The sequence below is a fragment of the Xenopus laevis genome, chromosome 2L (genome assembly GCF_017654675.1).
Source record: "Xenopus laevis strain J_2021 chromosome 2L, Xenopus_laevis_v10.1, whole genome shotgun sequence".
In the NCBI taxonomy this organism is placed as follows: domain Eukaryota; kingdom Metazoa; phylum Chordata; class Amphibia; order Anura; family Pipidae; genus Xenopus; species Xenopus laevis.
This window is the reverse complement of record NC_054373.1, coordinates 87,137,498-87,148,157: the sequence shown is the minus strand read 5'-3', so window position 1 is coordinate 87,148,157 and position 10,660 is coordinate 87,137,498. Positions and strand designations below refer to the sequence as shown.

Below are 10,660 nucleotides of genomic sequence, written 5' to 3'. Positions count from 1 at the left end.
CACCATTTATCAAAGCATTAATAAATCCAGAGACATTTCTGACCCTTGTATAACAAGCAACTCATTATCAGATTCCTTTTGCTAATTATTATATACCTCAGGATGCTAATCATCAATTTATTAATATCAACTTTATGCAACACAGAAGCAATGAGGCCAAATGGAGATAAGAGAAGATTAGAATTGTGGATAAGGATTCAAGAGGCATGTATTGTATTTGGCATTACATTATGTTTGTATAATATATTTATGTATGCAAAACTACAGGTAATATGTTTATAGAATACTTTATTTGTATGAAAATAGAGCAGATTTGTGGCTTTCCCGTTGTTTCATAACTAGAATGCAGTCTGTAATGAAACCATTAAGGTGTGGAAAGCTGATATTTCCTTTTAGAATAATACCTAAATAACAGACTAAAGTAGCACTGCTGAATGCTAATATGAATTATTTAGGGTGCAGAGGAGGGGTTTTCAGTCTTTAGGGGATCAAGGCCCCTCTTGTGCTTCTAGCATTTGATCAAATCTGCCAAAATTCTTAAAGTGAATGGAATCGTTTAAATTCAAAAAAAATATATTTGGGTTTACAACTTCTTTTAAAATGCTTTTTATCACCCTACCTGGAACTTTGCTCTTCAGAATTGATCACATTGAACTTTACATTAAAAGGAACAGTAGCACCAAAAAAAAAAGAGTGTTTTAAAGTAATAAAAATATCATGTAGTGTTGCCCTGCACTGGTAAAACTGATGTGTTTGCTTCAGAAACACTACTACAGTTCATATAAAAAAAGCTGCTTTGTAGCTATGGCGGAAATTGAAAAAAGGCTATATGGCACAGGTTAAATAGTGAATAACAGATAACATCATTATGTTCTACTGAGCTTATCTGCTATCTGCTGTGTAACCTGAGCCTTTTCTCCTTTGAATGGCTGCCCCCATTGCTACACAGGAGCTTATTTATATAAACAATAGTAGTGTTTCTGAAGCAGTTTTACTAGTGCAGAGCAACAATATATTATATTTCTTTATTATATTACGTTAAAAATATTTTTGATGTTACTGTTCCTTTAACTGTTACAGAGGGACCTATCCTAAGCAACTGAAAACTTGATGTTTATTACTGATGAAGCCAGAAGAGTGTCTGGCTCACTGTAACTGATCGAGTTAAAGGCGCTGTTCACGTTAAAAGCAGGGAAACACACTACCCCACTCTGTCGCATTTAAAAAGGAAACTGCAATAAACGTGACGAGTCAACTTAAGAAATCGGACTTGCTGCTGCTTATCTACAGTTACAGTGCATTAAACTCACAAAAAACTGGCTCCATCTGTTTCTATTTTGTCACAGACCCTGGGGAGCAAAGAAACATACTGAATGTGGAGCTTCAGCTCTACTATTCATCTTCTACTGCTTTAAGTGCAATTTGATAACGCCTTGTAGTTAATTTCTCAATACTGGGCTAATCTGCACACAGGCAGTAATCCATGGCAAACAATTAAATTATTGCTTTATTGTTCTATCTGTTGCTGGGTGAAAACATGATAATTACTGATTGGTTGCTATGGGTTACTGCCTATGTGCAAATTTGCCCAGTGCTGATAAATGAGTCCTCTTAATATTCTTTAAGGTTTGCTAGCTGACATATAAATCATTTTACATTCTCCGTTTTAGGTTTGCACTCTAAAATACTGTTGTAGAGAAAAATTACAGCACTATATTAATACTTTTTCAATTGAAGGGAGATATTTAATAGTTAAAAATGGACAATTCTTCCCTTTTTAGTCCAAACAACTAAATAGCAGGTGTTCTATAAAACACTTATACATTTTCTGCCTGTTAAAAGCATTTAGGAGCAAACCATATCATGCCTGAGTATTTTATAGCTTATTTGGTCTCCTCAGACTTCCCTCCCTGCTCTATTGATCAGCCTCCGGTATATCATTAAGTGCAATAAATTAAAAGCCTTTTCTACAATACAAGGGAGCTTAATTTTATTGGCTCACGTACTCAGCATAGGAAAACACATTCATGTTTCACGGGAACAGCATTTAATTTCCTTGAAATTGGTAAACTTCTATAGTTATATTTTTTTGAGACATGATCATCAAAAACAGTACTTTTCTAGCTTTCATCGAGTGAAAATTTACTGTATGAACAGACTGATATCTTATAACCCAGAAGATAAGCCACATAAGAACATGGTGCTGAACAATAACACTATATAACCACAATAAAGAGTATATAAATTAAGCCTACAAATACCTTGTCACAGAAGGGCATAGACATTGTCAAGTGTGCTGGCATGAAATGTAGATTTTTAATAAAAATAAAGTAACCCATAGTGACCAAAGAGAGGCTTTCAATATTTTAAATCCACTAGGCCTGTAAAAAGTGTTGTTTGCTGCTATGAGTTACTGTAAGAGAACAAATGTGCAATGTTAGATAACCCCGTAGTTACTATAATGTTGTATAGTAAGTCAATATAACTACATTATATATAAAGCTCTCTTACCTGATAATAAATAACACATGATTTAAATATGACAACTTTAGTATATGCACAAATACTGGACAACTGCAATTTAGAATCTTTAGGTTTCATGTACAGGCATGGGACCTGTTATGCAGGATGCTCAGGATCTAGGGTTTTCCACATAAGGTATCTTAGGTCGGATTTTAGTGGTTTTTGAAACCACGCCTAAACTCACAAACTCTAATTAGGGGCAGATTTATAAAGGGTCAAATAGTAAATTCGAATTCACACATTCAAATTGTAGATTCAAATGTGAGACACCTCATCCATGCAGATAGTCGTAATTAGAATATTTGCCACCTAAAACTATTTACAAGTCAATGGCAGAGGTCCGTTTTGGAGATGTTAATAGCCTTCCTAACATTCGAGTTTTTTTGCAGCAGAAAAACTCGATTCGTATGAATTGAATACAAATCAAATACGGTTACAATTTTCAGTTGGAACCATTAAATTGAATATTAGACAGATTTTTTTCTTAATAAGTCGATATGTCAGTATATTCGAATTAAAAAAAATTCACATGAATTCAAAATTCGACCTTTCATAAATGGGCCTCTAAAACTACGAATGTCATGACATTTATTAAAAGATCCAAATTAAAAAAGTACAAGCATAAAATAATGCACTAAAAAATTAGAATACCCTTTGGAAATACCCATTACCATTGACTTCTATAGGACCTCGACAGTTTTTTAAAACTCCCATAAATTTATTAAAATGTATTAAAAAAATTTAATTTTCAAAACTAGGGTGAATAGGATCGAATTCGATTGGAGTTTTAAAAACTCAATTTGAATGTCAGGAAGGCTGCAAACAACTCCAAAGGCAGGTTTTAGGAGGTGAATAGTCGCAAGTGTATGATAAATCTCTAAAATTTAATTAGAATTTTTAAAAAAACTCAAATCGAATTTTAAAAATTTCCTAGTCAAATTTGACCGTTTTGGCTTAAAAAAAACTCAAAAATTCAAATTGTCACTTCGACCCTTGATAAATATGCCCATTAATAAAAATAGGAAAACCACACATTTTTAGAGATTCGTGGAAAATATCAAAAAATACAAAAAAATGATTTAAACATTAAATAACCCAGTAAGATTGTTTTGACTCTGATACGCAGGGCAGTCATCAGGGGGGGGACAGGGGGGACAAGTGGCCTGGGAATGAAGGGGGGCCCGGCAGAGCACCCGAGCTTTTAAGTCCCGAATAGCCGAAATGCAAAAGTGCCGAAAAGCTGAACAGCCAAAGGACCCAAAGTCACGAAAACAGCAGAAGCTGAACTCCAGAAGCGGCAAAAAAACCCAAAGCTACGAAAATAGCCGAAACCGAAGTCCTGAAAAGACCCAAAGTCACGAAAACAGCCAAAATGAACGTCCTGAAGCGGTAAAAAGACCCAAAGTCACGAAAGGAGGCGAAGTTGAAGTCCTGAAGCCATCTTCTGGTGAGAGGAAACTCTTGTCTCCAGAAGCTCTGTTTATATTTTCATCCAGTTTTTGATCAAATAACATGCATTGCATGAAAGATAGAATGCACATTTTTAAATTCTGGACCCTGTAGTAGTACGGAAAAGGTTCACAGTAGCTGGTAGTAAAATAAACTTAACTCCGGAGAAAACATGGCTGAACTGCCAACAAGTTGTGAGGAAGAAACAGGTAGAGAAACAGATGCTAGTGAAACAATTACCAGCTGAACAGAATGAAACAAATCAGTTTAACATGTAACAGCACCATCTACTGGTCTTACATTAACAGTCAATACATAACACCCCTCCCCTCCTAGATAAAATAATCCTCTAGGTGGCTGGGCCTTTGAATGAACCTTCTAGGCCGCTCCGGTGGGACACTGATAACCTCTTCTTGTGGATCGGTCTCAGTATTTGCGGGTACCCACTCAGGTACATCTATTGTCTGTTCAGTTGCAGGAATTTCTTCCTCTGAGAAAGCTAGTTAAGTCACCTTCCAATCAAAACTGGCCATGGTTACCCTCTGTGTTATGACAAGCATTGTCCCCTAGTCTACTCTGCAGCTGATCAACATGTCTTCGAATAACACAGCCATCCACAGTCTTAACCTTGTAATAGACAGGGCTCGTGGCTTCCATTTGGTCCCAGTGCATAATTTCTGGCATACACACTATTGCCTGCTTCAAACATCCTCACTGCGGATGCCTGTGCATTCCCAGTCCAAACAGGTTTTAAGCCGTCGGTTTATCAAAAGTTCTGCAGGACTGCAGCCAGTGCTAGCAGAAGGGGTTATGTGCTACTGCAACTTTGCGAGTCTATAATTCCAGTCACCATCAGTTATACTTTTTAATGCATCCTTTGTAGTCTGGACCATTTGCTCAGCTTGTCCATTTGAGGATGGATGGAATGGTGCTGTTGTAACATGACGAATAAGGTAACTTTCCATAAATGCTCTGAAGTCTGCTGATGTAAACTGCACTCTGTTATCATATACAATTGTGTCTGGAAGTCCATGTGTGGCAAACAACTTATGCAACACTTGAATATGTGTGAGTTGTTGCAGATGCCACTGCATCAACCATTTGGAAAAATGTGACCTTGAAAAAGGCCCTGCAAAATTGAAGCTGAGACCAAGGGCTCCGTGTCACCTCCCATGGATGTATCCCACCCTTAGCAGGGGCATGGAGGTTTGTCTGGCAAGGAACACATCTTTTTACCAATTTTTCAATACATTCATCCGTTTTAGGCCACCAGATATACAGTAACTTCTAGCAAGGGCTTTCATATTTACAATGCCTGGATGACTCTCGTGTAAAACTTTGAGAATATGGTTTTGCCCTGCTTTGGGTATTTCCCCACAAAAGGCAACCTTTGTATGCAGAGAGTTCGTGCTGGTATTTCTAAAATGGTGTGAACTCTTCTTTTAAACTTATTTTTGGCCACCACCTCCATTTCAACACAAGACAATACTGGGTTCATAACAGGCAATAGGTAAGGGGGACTATGTAAGGACTCTAGCATGAGGACCTCAGGCAAGGCCAGTACTTTAAAATCAGGAGTGTTTGCAGGTAAACGGCTTAAAGCATCTGCATTACTTAGCTCTTTTCCTGGGCAGTACTGCAACTCATAGTCATGCCTACCCCTACTTCCGGCCCTGTTCTTTATAAATCTGAGCATAATTCCTCTCTGGGGTACTCATGGTCCATGAATAGAGTGCAATGGGAGCCTCACGACCGCCACTTACATTATGAATTAAAACAGTCCCTATTCCATAAGGAGAAGAATCACATGTGAGATAAAGAGGTTTAATCATAATGTACTAGAAAGTTATAGGGAAGAACTTTTGATATGAAGCACAACAAAAGTGGTGTAAAGGTGATACCTTTATTGGCTAACTAAGATGATAATTATAGCAAGCTTTCAGAACATTGTAATTCCTTCTTCAAAGCTGATTACAATGAAGCTATGTTGGCACTGACATATACACAGCATTTTGTTTCCAAAAAAAACTGTGAGGGACAAAAGGAGAAACAACACATAAGCATAATTTGTATTAAAAGCAGGGACAGATTTACAGAGAGGTGGGTTATGCAAAGTAGTCCAGACCAGGCACAAATTAGACCTAAGGTGTAGATAGTAGATAACAGATTCCTGCAGTAGTTTGTTGTCTCCGCTGTGATTATCATCTTAGTTGGCCAATAAAGGTATCACCTTCACACCACTTTTGTTATGCTTCAAATCAAAAGTTCTTCCCTATAAATTTCTCAACAAGTTAACACGGTGCAAAAAACGTTACCTGGAATCATAATGTACTAGCACACTGTCTGATGATAAAAGTCTCTTGGCATCCTTGATTGCCTACTCACGCAGGACTGACCACTTCCAGGTAGCATTTTTGTCCAGTAGTCTGTGCAGTGGCTTAATGTTGGAATAGAAGCACGCTGGCACACATGAATATTGTTGCTGGTTAGACCATGCAAATTTTTTAATGCGTAAGTGAGGTGCAACGTTTCGGGGGCACGCCCCTTTCTCAAGCTTGTGCAGTGGCTCAGCCACAGTAGCTTTGCCTTTCAAGAAGGAATGGTAGAAATTTAATAGGCTGAGAAATGCTTGCAGCTCCTTGCTTGGTACTCCTAAAACACATTTTTCTTTCTTTTTCTTTTTAAATTCTTTATTTATAATTTTCCAAAGTACAGAAAAAGAAAAACAGGGACAGAGTCCAGATAAAAGTAAGTTACATGGCATATTTTAACATGCAACCTCCAGGAGCTTATTATTGGTTAGCTAGCATATTATCACCTTAATATTTATATAGTTTCTTGCACTTTTACCATAAGGTAAGTCTAACCAATTACACAATATATTTCTTTCTTAAGTTTTAACCCAGCATCTGCAAATCACTGTAATACTGCTCTTACCCTTTCAGTTAATGATTCCATAGAGTCTGCTCCACTGAGGACATCATCAAAATATGGCACCACCCCTGGCAGGCTGGAAAGGAGGTCATCCATCAATTTCTGGAACACACCTGGTGCAATGCAAACTCCAAATTGCAACTGTGTAGCTTTAAATGCTCCTTTGGGTGTGATAATTGTTTGTGCATCAGCAACTGCATCATCCACTGGTAACTGCTGGTATGCTTGACAGCAGGAATTTGTTCCTGTAATGCCTTGTTGATTGTACATTTATAGTCAGCACATATCTTCTCCATTTGGCTTCAGTTGAGGCACTATTGGGGTGGCCTAAGTTGGGTGGGTTACTGGAATTAATGTTCCTTGTTGCACCAAGCGATCTATTTCTGCATCCATTTTTAGACCAAGAGCAAATGGTACAGGTCGTGGCTTCATGCGTATTGGGGCAACTTTGGGATCCAGCAGGAATGCTATTGGTGAGCCCTTAAATTTGCCAAGGCCTTCTTCAAATACACTGCTAAAGTCTTTGAGGACACTTTGCAAAGAGTCTGTTGTTGAGTAATTTACTCCAGTTAATTGAATGCCTAGGGGCTCAAACCACTCTACTCTTAATAAGCTTGCTCTGTGTCCTTTAGTAATAATGAGGTGTAGTTTTCCTCTGTATTTTCCATAGTGGACTTTAACAAAGCATGCGGCCACAACACCCAGAGGCTTTTTATTGTAATCAACATGCGTCACATGGTAAAATAGGTGGGTAATAGTGATGTGCGGGTCAGGATTTTCCCAAGATTATAGATTTCGACTATAGATACCCTTTAAATATATTTAACCCCCGCCTGATTGTTTTAAAAATGAATGGTGAGCACAACCTTCCCTTGTTTGTTATAGTTATACAGGAGCAGTGACCAGCTCCATGTTGTAGCTCCCACCCTTCCCAGCTATAGTCAGGTGATCCCACTGGTGTCTAATAAAAGGGCAGCCAAGTTTGGGAGTTTTACTTTGAAAGCTGCTAGTAAGTGGCAGGTAAAACTTAGTTCCTGTGTAAAATGTATAATGAAGCAATAGAATTCTTAATGAATCAGATCAGAGCATAGGACTGGCCAGATATGGGATGACTTTGACGTAGTTGGCCAGCTTAAATATATTGCAATATATGGACAAACAATCCCTGTTTTGTTTAAAGGGTAAGGCATTTTTCAGTAGCAGTATGCACAAAATGTCTCTGTCTTAAATATATTGATAATGGGTTGAGTGCAGAGGACTCTTGTATTTGTCTATATATATATAAATATATATAAATTCAAAGTGTTGAAATTAATATAACTGAATCTAAAAAATAAATATAGTTACAAAAAGTATTTCTAATACACACTTACACCATGCATGTAATACAGCAGTTGGATCCAAATTTGAACAAACATTTATGTGATTTTCTGAGATGTTTCCTATCTACAGGAAATATTGATTATACAGGTACGGAATCCCTTATCTATATACCTGTTATTCAGATAGCTCCAAATTAAGAATAGGCCAGTTTCACCATAAGCAATTAATTCTAATTTTTAAAAATGATTTCCTGTTTCTGTGTAAAAATAAAACAGTACCTTGGACTTGATCTAACTAAGTTGCATGGATCCATATTGGTGGCAAAACAATCCTATTGGCTTTATTTAATGTTTAAACGATTTTAGCAGATTTAAGTTATAGAAATCCAAATTAGATTAAGATCCCCTATCTGGAAAACCCCAGGTATAAATCATTCTGGATAATAGATCCCATAGCTGTCCTCTAAGACAAATAATTATGAGCAATGTGTTATATATCATTGCATTTTTCCATTCCATGACTGACATTGTTTCTTCTGTATGTGTAGATTTAAAATGATGAACAACTATGTGGGACATAATGCATGTGCCCTGTATGACTCTATAGAGGGCAGCACCATTCGCATTATACAATCTGTATGGTTAAAAGATTTCCCCTCAAGCTAGCAAGAAATTGATTGATTTCTACACTTACCCTCAAGCATGTGCTACCATAGGGGGTCTATTAGGAGAATGGTTTGTAGAACTATGGAAATTGCTAAAGTGATTAGAGTGTTGTGCTATTCTGTTTTTCTTTTTTAACTTGAAGCATCAATATAATGACAGAATGCAGTAATACACCGCATTACTTTAAACAATTGATTTAACTATTTCCAGTGGATTAAGTAGGATATTCTGTATAGAGCAGCAAGCGGCATTGAAGCTGTCTGTAAAACGTGTGCCTTTGTAATCAGTTCACCAAGGGACTGTTTACAGCTGCAGTTTGTTAAAAAGACCTGCTTCAATTACAGCCTCTCGAGCTAGCAAACAGAAGCACTTCTGAAATGCATTCTCCCTTTAGATCCGTTACCGTTTAATGAAATTCTTTACCTCTTACTCGATTTGACAGATTATTATTACTTCTATATTACTCACTAAAAACGCTCTCCCCAGACTCCTTTGGTGAAAATAGAAAGCTGCACTCTATTGAAATGCCTTTTCGAGGTGTCATGAATGGATATTGTGCTGTGAAGCCTTTTAGTAGTGCCAAAAAAGCAAAAAGAGACCTTGGCATTAGAAATATCTATGCAAAAGAGCTTGCAATTTCATTGGGGGTATACAGTGAACAGAAAACAAAGAGCTGCAAGAATTATATGTATCCGTGTTTTTTTTATTCTATAATTGTCTGCAATCAGATCTGTGACATCTGTTTTTCAAGATAAAATATTTACAATGTATAATCTAAGGGTTAAGGGACATTCTGTATGGCTGGGTGCATTTAAATTATTTTTCTGCAACTGACTTCTGTTATTTCTAAGTCATTATATTAGAGATTACCTCCATCCGTCTCTTGCTGCCGCATTCCTTTGATGATAGAGTCAAATATAGTGTAGGTTCCATTATAAGGAGCCAGCAAAGCCATTTGAAGCAAGTCTTTTGTGCTTGTAATGGAATCATGCTGTGATCCCATCTGCTCACACCAGCCACCTCGCCTGTCCCATCCATAATTTATATAAAAGATGTGTGTCTTAATTTATCAAGACCTGAGTAAGATGTATTTCACTATAACTGCAAGCATGGAAAAAAATTAATTCAGGGAAATTTATATCTTGGCAGACAGAAATTATTGCACAACAACATGTTTCTAAAAAAAAAAAAATAAAGGATACGGAAACAGCTTTCCAACAATGATGAAAGGCAGTTGTAAACAATATTCTCTGACTTTTTTACTGAAGTGCAGAAAAGGGCATACGGAAGCTTTAAAGGTGAGGTTTTCTTTGAGTAAGGCACTGAGTAGTAACAAAGGTTTCATGGAAGCCAGGGTTCCTATCATTGTAGGCAAAAGCCTTTTCTCTTCCTCTGACTCAATTCATTTACGGGGAAAACACTGAGGACTGTTTATTTTTGCTGTGCAGTTCAGAAATCCACACAAATGACAGTTCATCATATTAATTCTGTGCTTGACTAGCTTCCCTTACATCAATGGTTTGCACATACTGCTTCTAGGTAGTTTAAGTGAGAAAATTGCCACTGAAGGGCAAGATTAAGATACTGACACCAGAAATTGAACCATTTTTTTACATCTACCATAAAATTAACTTTGAATGCTTCTTATAATTTTGCCATAAAGTACTTGTCCAATGCTTTCACATTACCTATCTGACTCCCTGTGATCGCCTATGAGGGGGCTGCCGTATTTGTGCAGCAGGAGTCCGTTAGCATTAGAAACTTTA

At 37.1% G+C, this 10,660-nt stretch overlaps 1 pseudogene; it reads right to left on the bottom strand.

Annotated features, from left to right (window-relative positions):
* Positions 1–4,491: 4,491 nt before the first annotated feature.
* On the bottom strand, positions 4,492–9,897 carry LOC121399725 (annotated as a pseudogene).
* Positions 9,898–10,660: the final 763 nt, after the last annotated feature.